Source organism: Lontra canadensis, unplaced genomic scaffold (genome assembly GCF_010015895.1).
Source record: "Lontra canadensis isolate GAN:19392208 unplaced genomic scaffold, GSC_riverotter_1.0 scaffold17, whole genome shotgun sequence".
Classification (NCBI taxonomy): domain Eukaryota; kingdom Metazoa; phylum Chordata; class Mammalia; order Carnivora; family Mustelidae; genus Lontra; species Lontra canadensis.
This window is the reverse complement of record NW_022631011.1, coordinates 25,863,935-25,874,781: the sequence shown is the minus strand read 5'-3', so window position 1 is coordinate 25,874,781 and position 10,847 is coordinate 25,863,935.

Sequence of the window (10,847 nt, the reverse complement as noted above, 5' to 3'; positions counted from 1 at the left end):
AAAAAAAAAAACCAATAATAAAAGAAAACCAATAATGAAAAAAAATATAAAAAGGAAAATATATATATATATATATATATATATATATATTAGATAAACTAGTTAAAAAACGTTAAAAAAGAAAAGGGTAAAAGTTAAAAAAATTTAGCAGAAGAAGAGAAAAAAAATTGAAAAAGAAAAAAAAATTAAATTAACTGCAAGGCTAAAGAATCATGGGGACAAAGCCGAGTTCCATGCTTCGCTTTCTCCTCCTCTGGAATTCCGCTGCTCTCCTTGGTATTGAAACTGCACTCCTCGTAAGTGAACTTGGTCCTGGCTGGGTTTCTTGTTGATCTTCTGGGGGAGGGGCCTGTTGTAGTGATTCTCAAGTGTCTTTGCCCCAGGCGGAGTTGCACCGCCCTTACCAGGGGCCGGGCTGAGTAATCCGCTCGGGTTTGCTTTCAGGAGCTTTTGTTCCCTGAGCGCTTTCCGTCGAGTTCCGGAGGACGGGAATTAAGATGGCGGCCTCCCAGTCTCCGGCCCGGAGGAGCCGAGAGCTCGGGGTCCCACTCCTCAGTGCGCCCTCAGGGAACAGCGTCCAATTACTCCTGTCTGCCTGGCCTCCAGCCGCGCTCCGAGCTCACCGAGCCTGCGACCGGTTCAAGGTAAGCCCGAGCTGTGAGCTCACTCCTCGGCTCCGTCTCTGTAGCCGGCTTCCCCGTTCTAATACCTGCAAGCTCTGCGACACTCAGACACCCCGATCCTTCTGTGACCCTGCGGGACCTGAGGCCACACTGGCCCCTCGTGGGCTTCACCCCAGTTAAGCCTCTGGAGCGATGTCCCTCAGTGGAACAGACTTTTAAAAGTCCTGATTTTGTGCTCTGTTGCTCCGCCGCTTGCCGGGAGCCGGCCCCTCCCCCCGGGGTCTATCTTCCCGTCCCTTTGGATTCACTTCTCCGCCAGTCCTACCTTTCAGAAAGTGGTTGATTTTCTGTTTCTAGAATTGCTGTTCTTCTTCTCTTCGATCTCCCGTTGGATTTGTAGGTGTTTGCAATCTTTAGATAAGCTATCTAGCTGATCTCCCTCAACCTGAAGTAGTCTCAGCTGCTACTTCTCCGCCATCTTGACTCCTCCCTAGAAAGCATTTTTTAAGGGAGAGGTCATGTTTTGAGCTGTCACAGTGAAGGTAGGACTTAGTTGGCCTAAGTCAGGAATTCTCAGTATCCTGAACTATTGCAATCCTTAAGTATTCATATGCTGACATTCATATGCTTTCATTATAAATTATTATTTCCCTTTCTTAGTACCATTTAGATACTATATTGGGTTTTTAAAAAAGATTATATTTAGGTAAGATATATAATATCTATGGAATTCATTTCAAGATAAGGGATTTTTATAAGATATTTCTTAGATAATATTACTATTTTTTAATTTTTTTGTTCATCACTGAAGGAAAATAAGGAAGAAATTATAAGTATTAGTTCAAAAGAATATATTGAGATTTGGAGGGACATTCTAAACATAGATAAGTCTAAATTTAAACACAGTTATTTTTAAGCCTTGAGTTCATCTCATTATCACTAATAAGAATGAATACAGTGCCAGGTACCTTTCTGAAGTAAACTTGAATTAAGAACACAAGGGCTGTCATCCTGGGTCAGGCCTGGGCCACACAACCTGGAATGCTGTCTCAGAGAATGGCACAGAGAGGGCAGGTTAGAAATGAACTAAGTGACAACGCTTGACATATGTGTAGATGTTAAGTTGTACCATTCCTACTTTCTCTTGGTAACTTATGATAAGTGTGCCATTAATAAATTCATTCTGAGCTGTTTCTGAATCTACTTTTTTGTTGTTCTATAACAAATTTTGGGAGAGTGAACTTTGTAAGTTCACTACCAACTGTCCTAAACAACGTGTTCTCAAGCTATGAGAGATGCTTCCTAGGATAAGTTCTCCAGAATTTAGTGAGTTGCAGGGATTAACAAGAGCAGGGACTCCCCATCCATTGTACACTGATCTATCCAGTTACAATATAAAATGGGTTCTTTGGTGAAATATACTTGGAAAACACTTGATATTATACCCTTCTCTAGGAGAATCATGGGGTATGTTAGCATACTCAAAATCCTCGGAAGGAAAGGAAATGTGCTCACAAAACCTCTCTATGTCCAATACCTGGCAGAGCTAGTGTTCCATGGGAAAACTGTCCTAGTAGTTTAGGAACTGTTGGAACTTTTTGTATCTGTAGCCTGGCACCCAGTTTATAAGCTCTGGGCGAAAGTTTAAAGAGCAAGGATTCTGGAGTCAAACTGCCTAAGTTCAGTTCCTATTAACCAGGCTAGCTAATAAGTTTGGTAAGTTATTTAAGGGAAGGTTGTTGGGTGTTGACAAGTAGAGCATTTTCCATTCTCCTAACCCATTTCTAGTGCAGATTGTTGACTGTGAGTATTGGGACAGTCTGCCAGCTATCTTAATGATTTCCATCACCAATATCAGGGTAACCAACAAACAAAGATAGCAAACTCTTTGAAAGAATATGGGATTTGGAATGATGAGATGTAAGTTGAAATCTCTGTTCCATTATTACTTGCATCTCTGTGATCTTGGGAGGGTCACTTGGTTCTCTCAGTTTCCTCATGTATAAAATTGGGATAATAGTAATAGCTCTATATTACCAAAATTACTCTAAATTATATTTGTTGCTATGTGTAGAAAGTTGGCACAGTGTATTGATGATTTTTTACTTGTTTAAAGTGTTTAATAAATTTTAAATGAGAATGAGTCCTGGTGTTCTAATTAGTGAATCAAATTATTAAATATGTGATAGGTGACTCTTTGGTTTAAAGATAAAATCATCTCTTGCGTATACGTATATAGGAAAGAGAAATCCAACTCTTCTGACAAAAGGAAAAAAAAAAACAACCTATAGGGGTTAATAGCTGTGCGCTTTTTCACTGCCCCAGGTGCAAACATCAGCCCATTAAGTAGGTAACGCAGCTGGCCCAATTTAGTGCTCAGCACCCGTCTCTATCTCTGCTCTGCTGGAACTCACAACACAGAGCAGCTTCTGAAAAACTGGTTTTAATACCTTGCTAAGATAATATTCCCAAGATATTAGGTCCACAAACAGATAACATTTTTCATTATTTCTTTTTACAGCAAACATGATTTCAACCTGGCTTTTGGTAAACTGTCTTTTTACTTTATTTAAAGAAACAACAACCAAAGAGGATACATACAAAACTCAGATTTTCCCTCTCCAAATCCAAAAGAGGAGACAAAACCATAGTGCTCTTTCTAGACTCAAGAGCCAGGAATAGTTGAAGAAATATATTGGCTCCTGCTACAGGTAATTTAAGAAAATATTCTTATGTGCTGCATATATAATGGATGTGCAGTTACGAATGAGTTCATAAGGCAACACTTATCAGCAGGGGCTTTTCCATTTCAAAACAAAAATGATTTGTATCCACTTGCACTTAGAACATAAATATGTATCATTGGCTGCTGCTCAGAGATAAGGGGTATGACAGCATCAAACAAATGATGAGATGATGCACCTCTTGGAGGATGGATCCCATTGCTATGGAGCATGCTCAGGGTACAGTCCTGTGCTTTTATGCAAAAAGCAAGTTGCCCCTACTTTGTGGAAGCTGGATTTGAATTAAGTCTGTAGAAGTGAATCCAGGCGAGAACCTTAGGTACTATGAATGACCACCTTAGGCAGAAATATTAGGGATGGAAGAAAGGAAAACTTTACTTTCCCTGATAGTGTTGTTGTTATTGTTATTGTTGTTGTGAGTGGTGTTTGCATGTGTGTGTGTGTGTGTGTGTGTGTGAATGTACAAAAAATAAAATATGTGTTTTGGACCCTAAAGTCATGCCAAACCTGTTAAAGATCAAAGGAAGATATAGTAGAACAAATATCAATAGCTCAGACGTACTTGGTGCAGCAGGTAAAGTACACGTTGACGGGGGAAGGATGAAGGCTATGAGGACTGCTGTGGGCAATGAGGTAATGAACATGTATACCTCCTAAAGGCATTCAAAGTACATTTCTTTTTTGAAACCACCGTACAGCACAAACAAAACAGCTGTATGAGCTCAAATCCATGTCTGGAACTGGCACCCAGTTTATAAGCTCTGGGCGAAAGTTTAAAGAGCAAGGATTCTGGAGTCAAACTGCCTAAGTTCAGTTCCTATTAACCAGGCTAGCTAATAAGTTTGGTAAGTTATTTAACATCTGAAAGTCTCATTTTCCTTATATCTGAAATGGGAATAATAACAGTACTTACTTTATGAGATTACTGTGAGGGTATTATGATAATGTATAAATGTAATGTGCTTATTATTTTTTTTACAAAAATTTATTTATTTGAGAGAGAGAAAGAGAGCAAGTGGGGGGAGGAGCAGAGAAAGAAAGGGACAGTCTCCAATAGACTCCATACCGAGCACAGAGCCTGTTGCAGAGTTCAATCCCATGACCCTAAGATCATGACCTGAGCCAAAACCAAGAGTCTGATGCTTAACCATGAGCCACTCAGGTATCCCTGTAATATGCTTGTAAACAGGATGACTGGCAGCTAGTAAACACTTAATAAATATTAGTTGTGCACGCACACACACACACACATCCAAATATATATACAGATGATCATATCCTCCTTTTAAATAGCCATATGGAATGCTATACACTTTTATAATAATGTCTGTGGCATATTCTTTTGAGATGGTAATTGATGGTAGCAATTGTTTTCTTTCAAAGTAGAGCAGTTTAGGGTTTGGAAAATATCACGAGTCCTTTGAAGTAAAGACTGATATATAAGACAAATGATAAAATTGGGCCATATGATTTTTGAGCAAAAATGCGCTAATAAAAGGAATACAATCTGAAGGGTTTGAAGAGGTGGGGGTGGTGGGAGGTTGGGGGAACCAGGTGGTGGGTATTAGAGAGGGCACGGATTGCATGGAGCACTGGGTGTGGTACAAAAACAATGAATACTGTTATGCTGAAAATAAATTAAAAAAATGATTAAAAAAGCAAAAAAAAAGGAATACAAATTTAGGCATAAAAGGATATGTAGAGTTAGGAATTCAGAGAGAATGGGTCATAATTATTTTGGGTTTTAGCTTCCTGATATTCTTTTCTAGCACATCATCTCAACATTAAAATGTTGGAGAACCCTGGGGCTGAGTAATTGAGCATCTTCTTGGTCTATCCGCACTCTCTGTAGGTGATCTGATCCAGTTTATGGCTTTAAATATCTGTTTGCTTAACTCCTACTAAATTTATATCTTCAGCTAGGCTCTTCCTCTGTACTCTAAACTTATATACCCAATCATCCAGTTGACACCTCCACACAGATGTCAAATGAACTCTTCAAAGAACAGAGCTCTTCGGATTCACTCTCTCCTTTTCAAACCCGTGTCTCCAGTATTCTTCCTTGTCTCAGCTAATGGCAACTCTGTTCTTCCAGTTGTTCAGTCAAAACTTTGGTGTCATACTTGACATCTTTCTTTTTCTCATACCTCATATCTGGTTTATCAGTAAATTCTGTCCACTTTACCACCTCCAGTTCTATCATCCTGGCCCAAACCGCCATCATCTGTCCTCTGGATTATTATAATAATTTTTCCTTCTCTTACTTTTGTTCTCTTCCTAACCCAGTGATTCTGTTAAAATGTAAATCTGGTTATGTTGCTTCTCTGTGGCTTCCTATGAGACTCTGTTCCTGTCCGTACTATGACCTGCAAAGCTACTATGATCTATAAACTTGTTTTCTGTTGAACTTCTTGGACTCCATTGACTCTTTTGTCAAGTTGGGAGGGGATTAGGGACAGCATAAGTCTCTTAAGAAATTCTGGAAGTAAGGTTCCCAGGACTTTGTTGGGAAAGGGTAATTTTTTACTGCCTAATAAAACCTCAGTCATGAGACCCTTCGGGTGTATATCAGTGGGTCCTATGCTTGGGGATGATTGTCAGCATGTATCTTGAGGGGTAGAGATAAAGGAAGTTTCCAGAGGAATTTTTATATGTTCAAGTAGACTTACAGGATCCTGAGGGTGGGGCTAAGACTGCCTTTTGCCCTCAGCAAAGTATTAACATTGAGGCAGTTAAGTCCCTAGAGGAATGCCACTCTGCCTGTTTCAAGGACTTGTCAATGGGCTGTAGATAGTAGGGAAAGGTAATCATTTTTCTTCTGACTTTGTTTCCCACAACCGAATCACTTCCATCTCTGGGGTTATGTGACTCTAATCTACTAAAGAAGATGTGTATAACAATAAAGACCTATGCTCTATTTCAGATCTTCTTACAACTTTCTGAGATAGCCAGAAAATGTGCATTTCTGTGTCTCTCCTTTTGAAGTTTACCACTAATAATCTTTGTCTTTGAGGGAGGATCAAAGCTAGACAGTGGAATCAAGAAGAGATAATTCCGGGACGCCTGGGTGGCTCAGTTGGTTAAGCGGCTGCCTTCGGCTCAGGTCATGATCCCAGCGTCCTGGGATCGAGTCCCGCATCGGGCTCCTTGCTCTGGAGGGAGCCTGCTTTTCCCTCTGCCTCTGCCTGCCATTCTGTCTGCCTGTGCTCGCTCTCTCTCCCTCTCTCTCTCTGACAAATAAATAAAATCTTTAAAAAAAAAAAAAAAAAAAAAAAAAAAAAAAAAAAGAAGAGATAATTCCCCAGTGTTCGTCTTCAGTTCTTCTCTGTTAACTGGCTTAACATTCCCTCCCAGGTTGGTACTTATTTTGTCCTACTTGCAATAATGTTGATGCTATAATAACAAGTTATATTTTTTCCTAAGTATTTCTACATGTATTGATTGCCATCACAACATCACCATCCAGAAGTTGGGTCAAGTTTTGTTAACATTTCCATTTACAGAAGCTGGAAGCTGAGAACCAGAGGGTAATTAATTGGCACCATCACAGAGAAAGTCAAGGCCAGAAGTTTATAACAAGAATGTTCATTTTCCACTAATAGAGTGCTGCCGTAAAGAAGCTAAAGTTAAAACTGGTAGCGTTCTTGCCATCTGCAGTCCGGAATGGAGGGTTATTTAGAAACTTACATAAATGTTTCTGCAAATCATGGAGTGTCAGCATTGCCACAAAATTTTGAGGGAGGCTAACAGATTTTTCAATGCTATGTGGAGTGGAAAGAGCAAAACCTCTTTATTCTGGGCTTTATAGGATAAGTGCACTTTCTCTTCTCTGCACTTTTTTTTTTTTTAAAGATTTTATTTATTTATTTGAGAGAGAGGGAACACAAGCAGGGGAGCAGCAGGCAGAGGGAAAGGGAGAAACAGGCTCCTCTCTAAGCAGGGAGGCTGATGCGGGGCTCAGTCCCAGAACCGTGAGATCACGACCTGAGCCAAAGGCAGATACTTAACCGACTGAGCCACCCAAGTGCCTCATCTCTTCGGTCTACTTAAAGTATGTGAAGATAATGATCCTCCCTAGGCAGTTTACCAGAGCAGCATTAGAATTCTGTCTTCTGAATTTCTTGTAAACAAAAAGTGAATATATGGAAGAAAATATGCTTAATCATTAAATGACCTAATATATTCCTTAGTTGAGAGCAGAAGTGGGCAATGACAGATATAACTATACAAATAATTACTAACCAGTGCAGAGTTTTCAAAGATAAGAATCCAAAATCACTTTGGAAACTAGGAAATTTGTTATAGCATAGAAAACATAAATAAAATATAAAGGCTTAGTCATCCAGGCTCAGTATTTAGAACATAGTTGAGTTCAAAATCAGATATTTCACTGAGACTAATTTGAGTTAAACCCATCCTGGGTAGATTTATCTTTTGGTAGGACTTAGAGACACTCGGTCTCTAAGCCCCCCTACTACTGTATAGAGTTCCCAGATTGATTGTGTGAAAACTGCAAGGTTGAACTGTGTCTCTTCCTGGAAAAGCTGGCAAGTGGTTTCTAAAAGTTGGACTCCTTATTTATTTACAATACAATAATTTTTGATAACAAGGTCAAATATGTCACACTGAAGAAAAAGTTGAGAAAACTGAGTGTAATGAGTATAATCTACACAGTATTATCTTTGAGGTTTTACTTTTGAAGATGGAATGCTTAATATATGGGGTGTCAAGGGCATATGCATTGGAGGTCTGTTTATAGCTGGAGGCCTAATATCATGAACACTCTTCCTGACAAGGGAACAGATTAAACCTTCCTCTTGGCCTCTCCACACCAGAGAGAATGCAGCTATCAGATAGAGATTTAAACACATGAAGTTTGTATTAGTGCTGCCTAGACCAGTAAGTAGATAAAAGCTATTCCAAGAGTTAAAAAGTAGAGCAGGCTGCAAGAATTTCATAAAGCATATTACTATGAAACAAAACTTCAGTATAAATCAATAGGTAAAGAAGAACTTTGAATAACTTCATATGCAAAGACTGATCCTACTGAAAGGCAGTAGCATCTGTCCCAAGGCAACAAACCTCAGAGATATTCAGCATATCTGGGGCTACCCAGGAAGATGTCTCCAGATGAAGCAACTAAGGCTCTGCTCTTAGTCATACTAACGACGTGTGCTTACCAGAGTATTCAGAGGACCTGAAAGGCAGTTGCACGATATTAATGCTTATTATTTATATTTGTTTGTTTTTTTGTCTTTGAGTGTGGATTGAGTCATTCCCAATGAGTACTTTTGGCCTACTCCTGGTCCTTAGTTAAAAGAACCCCTCTAGGGATTATTACATTTAGATATCTGAATTGAGTGGACCCTGAATGTTACTGACAATGGTGGAGATTCTGACATTCAATGAATGCTGTATTAGCTGGGCTGATTTCTGTTTTCAGTAGCAATTTGTAGCTCAAATCCTCGAGAGATACTTGTTGGAATCCTTCCTCCCATACATTGCTTCTGAAATGAGATGCTCTTCATAACCTTAGGTTTAATTGTAATCTTGGATACATAACGCACAAAAGGATTTATGAACAGTTTTTAAATAAATTTTTAAAATTTATTTTTAAAAGATTTTTTTAATTTGAGAGAGAGAGAGAAAACACAAGCTGGGGTGGGGAGGGGTACTGGGAGAGAGAGAAGCACACTCCCTGCTGAGCAGGGAACTCAATGTGGGACTTGATCCCAGGACGCTGAGATGATGACTTGAGCCGAAGGCAGACGCTTAACTGACTGAGCTACTCAGGCGTCCCTTATGAACACTCTTATAAACATTTTAATATTCTTATAAGGGTAGTTTTCCTGAAGCTGTAAAGATACAGATTAATCTGTCTCTCTAGTGTATGCACACACACAAGAAAGAAAATGAACTCTTTTGGACAGGAGACCAGGGTAACACGCAAACTCATGTGCCAGAGAACCTATTCACAAATCTCTTCTCTTTATCAAGACCTAACTTAAACTACTCACTGTCCAGTGGGTAACACAAATCTCACTATGTTATTCATCCACATAAAACCTTTAGTAACTCATCACCTTTGGGACACAGCTCAAAGTCCATCCTGGACATACATCGTGGACTTCATCTTCTGCCATTCCGGCCTCACATTTTATGCTTTAGTGGCAGCACGCTCCTTCTGGTTCCTTGCACAGGTCACAGTTTATTGCCTCCTTTTGTTGGCTTATCTTCTTCCCTTTAGAATATCTTCATCTCATTTTCTCCTGACTATTCAAAATAGTGCTTAGTAATACCTCTTTTAGTAAGCCCTTCAAGATGCTTTCTCAACTCTGTTCTTTCTCACCTCCATCAGGCCCAATGTTCTCAACTGGGTGGGTGAGGTGGCCCTCTGAATTCCCACTGCACTCAATGCAGATCACTGTGGAACACATTTTATTTGTTTATTTGTCTGTCTCCTTCAATGGACTCCCAACTTTCTTAAAGGCAGAGTCTTTTTATTTCTTATTAGCCTTTGGGTTTCCTATTGTCTAACTCAATGCTTGATATATTGGAGCTGAAATAAGTCTTAGCTATTTATTTAACCGAACTATTATCATTCAAAAAAAAAAAATAACAATCTTAAGAAGTCCAGCAGAGGGTGTCTGGGTGGTTCAGTTGGTTAAGAGACTGTCTTCAGCTCAGGTCATGATCCTGGAGTCCTGGGATTGAGTCCCACCTTGGGCTCCCTGCTTATCAGGGAGTCTGCTTCTCCAGCTGACCTCTCTCCTCTCATGCTCTCTCTCTCTCTCAGTCAAATAAATAAATAAAATCTTAAAAAAAAAATAAAAGAAGTCCAACAGAGCTTGTTATGACAGCACACATATTCTAGTCTAATGTTGAAGTCTGGCAAGAATGATAACTTTGATCTGGTGTAGTTTCCATTCATGTGGGTTTGGATGAATCTTGTGTTTTTTTTTATTTTTTTATTTTATTTTTTTTTATAATCTATTTAGCCATGTGTCTTTTGATGGGAGTATTTAGTCTATATTTAAAGTAATTATTGATAAGTATGTACTTTTTGCCATTTGTTAATTGTTTTTGGCTTTTTTTTTTTTTCAGTTCTTCTCTATTTCTTTTTCTCTTGTTTTCTTCCCTTGTGATTTGATGATATGCTTGGATTTCTTTCCCTGTTTTTTAAATGTATCTGCTATAGGTTTTTGGTTTGTGGTTACCATGAGGTTCATAAATAACAATCTATGTATATAGCAGTCTTTTTTAAGTTGATAGTCACTTAAGTTTGAATGCATTCCAAATGTATTACATTTTTATTCCCCTGACCCCATGTTTTATGTTTTTGATGTTATATTTTATATATTTTTATTTTGTTTATTTCTTTGCTAATTATTGTAGCTATAGTTTATTTCATTACTATTGTTTTTAATCTTTATACTAGTTTTATGAGTGATTAATCCTCTATTATATATCTCTGCTAAAT